The sequence below is a fragment of the Rhipicephalus microplus genome, unplaced genomic scaffold (genome assembly GCF_043290135.1).
Source record: "Rhipicephalus microplus isolate Deutch F79 unplaced genomic scaffold, USDA_Rmic scaffold_131, whole genome shotgun sequence".
NCBI lineage: Eukaryota > Metazoa > Arthropoda > Arachnida > Ixodida > Ixodidae > Rhipicephalus > Rhipicephalus microplus.
Genome location: NW_027464703.1, coordinates 289,016 through 300,000, shown reverse-complemented (window position 1 = coordinate 300,000; position 10,985 = coordinate 289,016).

Sequence of the window (10,985 nt, the reverse complement as noted above, 5' to 3'; positions counted from 1 at the left end):
CATTTGTATCTAAAAACGCTCTATTACACTGTTTCGTTCACTAATACAATATTTGCATAACCTCACAGTTTTTCACCAACTTATTGCAGTACAGAACTCTGTATCTCGCTAAATCACATCGTTCTTCAAGGTTTCACGAAGCTTGCATGCGCTTTAACGAGAATGTCACAACATAGCAGTTTCGCACTTGTAACGGTACAACACGCAGTACCTGGCTAGTTCATGCCGTTTTGTCTTTTCACAATATTTCACCTATCGCAGTTTCGTACTCGCAATAAAACAACACTATCTCGTTAGATGACGTCGTTTTTGGTGGTTTCACGACGCTACCTAGCTTGAACTAACATAACTCAACCTAACATATCCTTCGCACTTCTATCGTTAGAAAACGTTTTACTCGGTACTTTACATTGCTTTCTACAACATTACGACGGTATCAAGCGCTTTCACATTAGATATCGCAGTTCCCGACTTCTAATGGTGAAAAACACTGCATCTCGCTAAGTGACATTGTTTATTGCGGTTTTACGACGGTCCATATCTTAACCTAACCTAACCTAACCTAACCTTACCTAACCTAACTTAACCTAACCTAACCTAACCTAACCCAACCCAACCCAACCCAACCCAACCTAACCTAACCTAACCTAACCTAACCCAACCACACCCAACCCAACCCAACCTAACCTAACCTAACCTGACCTAACCTAACCTAACCTAACCCAACCGAACCCAACCCAACCTAACCTAACCAAACCTAACCTAACCTAACCTAACCTTACCTAACCTAACCTAACCTAACCTAACGTAACCTAACCTAACCTAATCTAACGTAACCTAACCTAACCTAACCTAACGTAACGTAACCTAACCTAACCCAACCTAACCCAACCTAACCCAAACCAACCCAACCCAACCCAACCTAACCTAATCCAACCCAAACCAACCTAACCTAACCTAACCTAACGACGGTTGCAAGCGCTTTCACATTAGATATCGCAGTTCCCGACTTGTAATGGTGAAAAACACTGCATCTCACTAAGTGACATTGTTTAATGCGGTTTTACGACGCTTCATATCTTAACATAACCTAACATCGCATTTGTATCTAAAAACGCTCTATTACACTGTTTCGTTCACAAACACAATATTTGCATAACCTCCCAGTTTTTCACCAACTTATTGCAGTACAGAACGCTGTATCTCGCTAAATGACATCGTTCTTTAAGGTTTCACGATGCTTGCATGCGCTTTAACGAGAATATCACAACAGCAGTTTCGCATTTGTAACGGTACAACACGCAGTATTTGGCTTGTTCATGCCGTTTTGTGTGCTTTCACAACATTTCAGCTATCGCAGTTTCGTACTCGCAATAAAACAACACTATCTCGTTAGATGATGTCCTTTTTGGTGGTTTCACGACGCTACCTAGCTTAAACTAACATAACTCAACCTAACATAACCTTCGCACTTCTATCGTTAGAAAACGTTTTACTCGGTACTTTACATTGCTTTCTACAACATTACGGCGGTATCAAGGGCTTTCACAATAGATATCGCAGTTCCCGACTTCTAATGGTGAAAAACACTGCATCTCACTAAGTGACATTGTTTATTGCGGTTTTACGACGGTCCATATCTTAACCTAACCTAACCTAACCTAACCTTACCTAACCTAACTTAACCTAACTCAACCTAACTTAACCTAACCTAACCTAACTCAACCTAACCCAACACAACCCAACCCAACCCAACCTAACCTAACCTAACCTAACCCAACCACACCCAACCCAACCCAACCTAACCTAACCTAACCTTACCTAACCTAACCTAACCCAACCTAACCTAAACTAACCTAACCTAACCTAACACAACCCAACCCAACCAAACCTAACCTAACCTAACCTAACCCAACCCAACCTAACCTAACCCAACCTAACCTAACCCAACCTAACCTAACCTAACATAACCGTTACCTAACCCAACCGAACCCAACCCAACCTAACCTAACCAAAGCTAACCTAACCTAACCTAACCTAACCTTACCTAACCTAACCTAACCTAACGTAACCTAACCTACCCTGATCTAACGTAACCTAACCTAACCTAACCTAACCTAACGTAACGTAACCTAACCTAACCTAACCTAACCTAACCTAACGACGGTTGCAAGCGCTTTCACATTAGATATCGCAGTTCCCGACTTGTAATGGTGAAAAACACTGCATCTCACTAAGTGACATTGTTTAATGCGGTTTTACGACGGTTCCTAACATAACCTAACATCGCACTTGTATACTAAAAACGCTCTATTACACTGTTTCGTTCACAAATACGATATTTGCATATCCTCACAGTTTTTCACCAACTTATTACAGTACAGAACGCTGTATCTCGCTAAATGACATCGTTCTTTAAGGTTTCACGATGCTTGCATGCGCTTTAACGAGAATATCACAATATAGCAGTTTCGCACTTGTAACGGTACAACACGCAGTACCTGGCTAGTTCATGCCGTTTTGTGCCCTTTCACAATATTTGACCTATTGCAGTTTCGTAGTCGCCATAAAACACCACTATCTCATAAGATGACGTCGTTTTTGGTGGTTTCACGACGTTACCTAGCTTAAACTAACATAACTCAACCTAACATAACCTTCGCACTTCTATCGTTAGAAAACGTTTTACTCGGTACTTTACATTGCTTTCTACAAAATTACGACGGTATCAAGCGCTTTCACATTAGATATCGCAGTTCCCGACTTGTAATGGTGAAAAACACTGCATCTCACTAAGTGACATTGTTTAATGCGGTTTTACGACGGTTCATTTTTCAACATAACCTAACATCGCACTTGTATATTAAAAACGCTCTATAACACTGTGTCGTTCACAAATACGATAATTGCATGACCTCACAGTTTTTCAGCAACTTATTGCAGTACAGAACGCTGTATCTCGCTAAATGACATTGTTCTTTAAGGTTTCACGATGCTTGCATGCGCTTTAACGAGAATATCACAATATAGCAGTTTCGCACTTGTAACGGTACAACACGCAGTACCTGGCTAGTGCATGCCGTTTTGTGTCCTTTCACAATATTTGACCTATTGCAGTTTCGTAGTCGCAATAAAACACCACTATCTCATAAGATGACGTCGTTTTTGGTGGTTTCACGACGCTACCTAGCTTAAACTAACATAACTCAACCTAACATAACCTTCGCACTTCTATCGTTAGAAAACGTTTTACTCGGTACTTTACATTGCTTTCTACAACATTACGACGGTATCAAGCGCTTTCACATTAGATATCTCAGTTCCCGACTTGTAATGGTGAAAAACACTGCATCTCACTAAGTGACATTGTTTAATGCGGTTTTACGACGGTTCATATCTTAACCTAACCTAACCTAACCTAACCCAACCTTACCTAACCTAATCTAACCTAACCTAACCAAACTTAACCTAACCTAACCTAACCTAACCTAAACCAACCCAACCCAACCCAACCCAACCCAATCTAACCTAACCTAACCTAACCAAACCTAACCTAACCTAACCTAACCCAACCTAACCCAACCCAACCCAACCCAACCTAACCTAACCCAACCCAACCCAACCTAACCCAGCCTAACCTAACCTAACCTAACCTAACCTAACCTAACCAAACCCAACCTAACCTAACCCAACCCAACCCAACCTAACCAACCTAACCCAACCTAACCTAACCTAACGACGGTTGCAAGCGCTTTCACATTAGATATCGCAGTTCCCGACTTGTAATGGTGAAAAACACTGCTCTCACTAAGTGACATTGTTTAATGCGGTTTTACGACGGTACATATCTTAACCTAACCTAACATCGCACTTCTATCTAAAAACGCTCTATTACACTGTTTCGTTCACAATTACGATATTTGCATAACCTCACAGTGTTTCACCAACTTATTGCAGTACAGAATGCTGTATCTCGCTAAATGACATCGTTCTTCAAGGTTTCACGATGCTTGAATGCGCTTTAACGAGAAAATCACAATATAGCAGTTTCGCACTTGTAACGGTACAACACGCAGTAACTGGCTAGTTCATGCCGTTTTGTGTCCTTTCACAATATTTCACCTATCGCAGTTTCGTAGTCACAATAAAACAACACTATCTCGTTAGATGACGTCGTTTTGGTGGTTTCACGACGCTACCTAGCCTAAACTAACTCAACCTAACATAACCTTCGCACTTCTATCGTTAGAAAACGTTTTACTCGCTACTTTACAATGCTTGCTACAACATTATGACGGTTCATGCGATTTAACATGATATCGCAGTTCCCGACTTGTAATGGTGAAAAACACAGCATGTCAATAAGTGACATTGTTTAATGCGGTTTTACGACGGTTCATATCTTAACCTAACCTAACATTCGCACTTGTATCTAAAACGCTCAATTACCCTGTTTCGTTCACAATTACGATATTTGCATGACCTCACAGTTTCTCACCATTTTATTACAGTACAGAACGCTGTATCTCGCTAAATGACATCATTCTTTAAGGTTTCAGATTGCTGGCATGCGCTTTAACGAGAATATCACAACATAGCAGTTTCGCACTTGAAACGGTACAACACGCAGTATTTGGCTTGTTCATGCCGTTTTGTGTGCTTTCACAACATTTCACCTATCGCAGTTTCGTACTTGCAATAAAACAACACCATCTCGTTAGATGACGTCGTTTTTGGTGGTTTCACGACGCTACCTAGCTTAAACTAACATAACTCAACCTAACATAACCTTCGCACTTCTATCATTAGAAAACGTTTTACTCGGTACTTTACATTGCTTTCTACAACATTACGACGGTATCAAGCGCTTTCACATTAGATATCGCAGTTCCCGACTTGTAATGGTGAAAAACACTGCATCTCACTAAGTGACATTGTTTATTGCGGTTTTACGACGGTTCATATCTTAACCTAACCTAACCTAACCTAACTTTACCTAACCTAACTTAACCTAACCTAACCTAACCTAACTTAACCTAACCTAACCTAACCCAACCCAACCCAACCCAACCTAACCTAACCTAACCTAACCTAACCTAACCCAACCACACCCAACCCAACCCAACCTAACCTAACCTAACCTGACCTAACCTAACCTAACCTAACCCAACCCAACCCAACCTAACCTAAACTAACCTAACCTAACGTAACCTAACCTAACACAACCCAACCCAACCTAACCTAACCTAACCTAACCCAACCCAACCTAACCTAACTCAACCCAACCCAACCTAACCTAACCCAACCTAACCTAACCTAACATAACCCAACCTAACCCAACCCAACCCAACCCAACCCAACCTAACCTAACCTAACCCAACCCAACCTAACCTAACTTAACCCAACCTAACCTAACCCAACCTAACCTAACCTAACATAGCCTAACCTAACCCAACCCAACCCAACCCAACCCAACCTAACCTAACCTAACCTAACCAAACCTAACCTAACCTAACCTAACCTAACCTAACCTACCCTAACGTAACCTAACCTAACCTAACCTAACGTAACCTAACCTAACCTAACGTAACGTAACCTAACCTAACCTAACCTAATCCAACCCAAACCAACATAACCTAACGTAACCTAACCTAACGACGGTTGCAAGCGCTTTCACATTAGATATCGCAGTTCCCGACTTGTAATGGTAAAAAACACTGCATCTCACTAAGTGACATTGTTTAATGCGGTTTTACGACGGTTAATATCTTCACGTAACCTAACATCGCACTTGTATATTAAAAACGCTCTAATACACTGTTTCGTGCACAAATACGATATTTGCATAACCTCACAGTTTTTCACCAACTTATTGCAGTACAGAACGCTGTATCTCGCTAAATCACATCGTTCTTCAAGGTTTCACGATGCTTGCATGCGCTTTAACGAGAATATCACAATATAGCAGTTTCGCAATTGTAACGGTACAACACGCAGTACCTGGCTAGTGCATGCCGTTTTGTGTCCTTTCACAATATTTGACCTATTGCAGTTTCGTAGTCGCAATAAAACACCACTATCTCATAAGATGACGTCGTTTTTGGTGGTTTCACGACGCTACCTAGCTTAAACTAACTCAACCTAACATAACCTTCGCACTTCTATCGTTAGAAAACGTTTTACTCGCTACTTTACAATGCTTTCTACAACAATTCGACGGTTGCAAGCGCTTTCACATTAGATATCGCAGTTCCCGACTTGTAATGGTGAAAAACACTGCATCTCACTAAGTGACATTGTTTAATGCGGTTTTACGACGGTTCATATCTTAACATTGCCTAACATCGCATTTGTATCTAAAAACGCTCTATTACACTGTTTCGTTCACAAATACGATATTTGCATAACCTCACAGTTTTTCACCAACTTATTGCAGTACAGAACGCTGTATCTCGCTAAATGACATCGTTGTTTAAGGTTTCACGATGCTTGCATGCGCTTTAACGAGAATATCACAATATAGCAGTTTCGCACTTGTAACGGTACAACACGCAGTATCTGGCTTGTTCGTGCCGTTTTAAGTGCTTTCACAACATTTCACCTATTGCAGTTTCGTACATGCAATAATACAACACTATCTCGGTAGATGACGTCGTTTTTGGTGGTTTCACGACGCTACCTAGCTTAAACTAACTCAACCTAACATAACCTTCGCACTTCTATCGTTAGAAAACGTTTTACTCGCTACTTTACAATGCTTTCTACAACAATTCGACGGTTGCAAGCGCTTTCACATTAGATATCGCAGTTCCCGACTTGTAATGGTGAAAAACACTGCATCTCAATAAGTGACATTGTTTATTGCGGTTTTACGACGGTTCATATCTTAACCTAACCTAACATTCGCACTTGTATCTAAAAACGCTCTATTACACTGTTTCGTTCACAATTACGATATTTGCATAACCTCACAGTTTTTCAGCAACTTATTGCAGTACAGAACGCTGTATCTCACTAAATGACATCGTTCTTTAACGTTTCACGATGCTTGCATGCGCTTTAACGAGAATATCACAATATAGCAGTTTCGCATTTGTAACGGTACAACACGCAGTGCCTGGCTAGTGCATGCCGTTTTGTGTCCTTTCACAATATTTGACCTATCGCAGTTTCGTAGTCGCAATAAAACACCACTGTCTCATAAGATGACGTCGTTTTTGGTGGTTTCACGACGCTACCTAGCTTAAACTAACTCAACCTAACATAACCTTCGCACTTCTATCGTTAGAAGACGTTTTACTCGCTACTTTACAATGCTTCCTACAACATTACGACGGTTTCATGCGATTTAACATAAGATATCGCAGTTCCCGACTTGTAGTGGTGAAAAACACTGCATCTCACTAAGTGACATTGTTTATTGCGGTTTTACGACGGTTCATAACTTAACCTAACCTAACCTAACCAAACCTAACCTTACCTAACCTAACTTAACCTAACTTAACCTAACCTAACTTAACCTAACCTAACCTAACCCAACCCAACCCAACCTAACCTAACCTAACCCAACCCAAACCAACCTAACCTAAACTAACCTAACCTAACCTAAAGTAACACAACTCAACCCAACCTAACCTAACCTAACCTAACCCAACCCAACCTAACTTAACCTAACCCAACCTAACCTAACCCAACCTAACCTAACCTAACATAACCTAACCCAACCCAACCCAACCCAACCATCCTAACCAAAATAACCTAACCTAACCTAACCTAACGTAACCTAACCTAACCTAACCTAACGTAACGTAACCTAACGTAACCTAACCTAACCTAACCTAACGTAACCTAAGCTAACCTAACCTAACCCAACCTAACCCAACCCAACCCAACCCAACCTAACCTAATCCAACCCAAACCAACCTAACCTAACCTAACCTAACCTAACGACGGTATCAAGCGCTTTCACATTAGATATCGCAGTTCCCGACTTCTAATGGTGAAAAACACTGCATCTCACTAAGTGACATTGTTTATTGCGGTTTTACGACGGTTCATATCTTAACCTAACCTAACCTAACCTAACCTTACCTAACCTAACTTAACCTAACTTAACCTAACCTAACCTAACCTGACCTAACCCAACCACACCCAACCCAACCCAACCTAACCTAACCTAACCTGACCTAACCTAACCTAACCCAACCCAACCCAACCTAACCTAAACTAACCTAACCTAACCTAACCTAACCTAACACAACCCAACCCAACCTAACCTAACCTAACCTAACCCAACCCAACCTAACCTAACCTAACCCAACCTAACCTAACCCAACCTAACCTAACATAACCTAACCCAACCCAACCCAACCTAACCTAACCAAACCTAACCTAACCTAACGTAACCTAACCTAACCTAACCTAACCCAACCTAACCCAACCCAACCCAACCCAACCTAACCTAATCCAACCCAAACCAACCTAACCTAACCTAACCTAACCTAACCTAAGGACGGTTGCAAGCGCTTTCACATTAGATATCGCAGTTCCCGACTTGTAATGGTGAAAAACACTGCATCTCACTAAGTGACAATGTTTAATGCGGTTTTACGACGGTTCATATCTTAACCTAACCAAACATTCGCACTTGTATCTCAAAACGCTCAATTACACTGTTTCGTTCACAATTGCGATATTTGCATGACCTCACAGTTTTTCACCAACTTATTACAGTACAGAACGCTGTATCTCGCTGAATGACATCGTTCTTTAAGGTTTCACAATGCTTGCATGCGCTTAAACGAGAATATCACAACATAGCAGTTTCGCACTTGTAACGGTACAACACGCAGTATTTCGCTTGTTCATGCCGTTTTGTGTGCTTTCACAACATTTCACCTATCGCAGTTTCGTACTTGCGATAAAACAACACTATCTCGTTATAATGACGTCCTTTTTTGGGGTCTCACGACGCTACCTAGCTTAAACTAACATAACTCAACCTAACATAACCTTCGCACTTCTATCGTTAGAAAACGTTTTTGTCGCTACTTTACAATGCTCTCTACAACATTAGACGGTTTCATGCGCTTTCACATTAGATATCGCAGTTCCCGACTTGTAATGGTGAAAACACTGCATCTCAATAAGTGACATTGTTTAATGCGGTTTTACGACGGTTCATATCTTAACCTAACCTAACATTCGCACTTGTATCTAAAAACGCTCTATTACACTGTTTCGTTCACAATACGATATTTGCATAACCTCACAGTTTTTCAGCAACTTATTGCAGTACAGAACGCTGTATCTCACTAAATGACATCGTTCTTTAATGTTTCACGATGCTTGCATGCGCTTTAACGAGAATATCACAATATAGCAGTTTCGCACTTGTAACGGTACAACACGCAGTGCCTGGCTAGTGCATGCCGTTTTGTGTCCTTTCACAATATTTGACCTATCGCAGTTTCGTAGTCGCAATAAAACACCACTATCTCATAAGATGACGTCGTTTTTGGTGGTTTCACGACGCTACCTAGCTTAAACTAACTCAACCTAACATAACCTTCGCACTTCTATCGTTAGAAAACGTTTTACTCGCTACTTTACAATGCTTTCTACAACATTACGACGGTTTCATGCGATTTAACATAAGATATCGCAGTTCCCGACTTGTAATGGTGAAAGACACTGCATCTCACTAAGTGACATTGTTTATTGTGGTTTTACGACGGTTCATATCTTAACCTAACCTAACCTAACCTAACCTAACCTTACCTAACCTAACTTAACCTAACTTAACCTGACTTAACCTAACCTAACTTAACCTAACCTAACCTAACCTAACCCAACCCAACCCAAGCCAACCCAACCTAACCTAACCTAACCCAACCCAAACCAACCTAACCTAAACTAACCTAACCTAACCTAACCTAACACAACCCAACCCAACCTAACCTAACCTAACCTAACCTAACCCAACCCAACCTAACCTAACCTAACCCAACCTAACCAAACCCAACCTAACCTAACCTAACATAACCTAACCCAACCCAACCCAACCTAACCTAACCAAACCTAACCTAACCTAACCTTACCTAACCTAACCTAACCTAACCTAACGTAACCTAACCTTACCTAACGTAACCTAACCTAACCTAACCTAACCTAACCCAACATAACCCAACCCAACCCAACCCAACCCAACCTAACCTAATCCAACCCAAACCAACCTACCCTAACCTAACCTAACCTAAGGACGGTTGCAAGCGCTTTCACATTAGATATCGCAGTTCCCGACTTGTAATGGTGAAAAACACTGCATCTCACTAAGTGACAATGTTTAATGCGGTTTTACGACGGTTCATATCTTAACCTAACCAAACATTCGCACTTGTATCTCAAAACGCTCAATTACACTGTTTCGTTCACAATTACGATATTTGCATGACCTCACAGTTTTTCACCAACTTATTACAGTACAGAACGCTATATCTCGCTGAATGACATCGTTCTTTAAGGTTTCACAATGCTTGCATGCGCTTAAACGAGAATATCACAACATAGCAGTTTCGCACTTGTAACGGTACAACACGCAGTATTTCGCTTGTTCATGCCGTTTTGTGTGCTTTCACAACATTTAACCTATCGCAGTTTCGTACTTGCGATAAAACAACACTATCTCGTTATAATGACGTCCTTTTTTGGGGTCTCACGACGCTACCTAGCTTAAACTAACATAACTCAACCTAACATAACCTTCGCACTTCTATCGTTAGAAAACGTTTTTGTCGCTACTTTACAATGCTCTCTACAACATTAGACGGTTTCATGCGCTTTCACATTAGATATCGCAGTTCCCGACTTGTAATGGTGAAAAACACTGCATCTCAATAAGTGACCATGTTTAATGCGGTTTTACGACGGTTCATATCTTAACCTAACCTAACATTCGCACTTGTATCTAAAAACGCTCTATTACA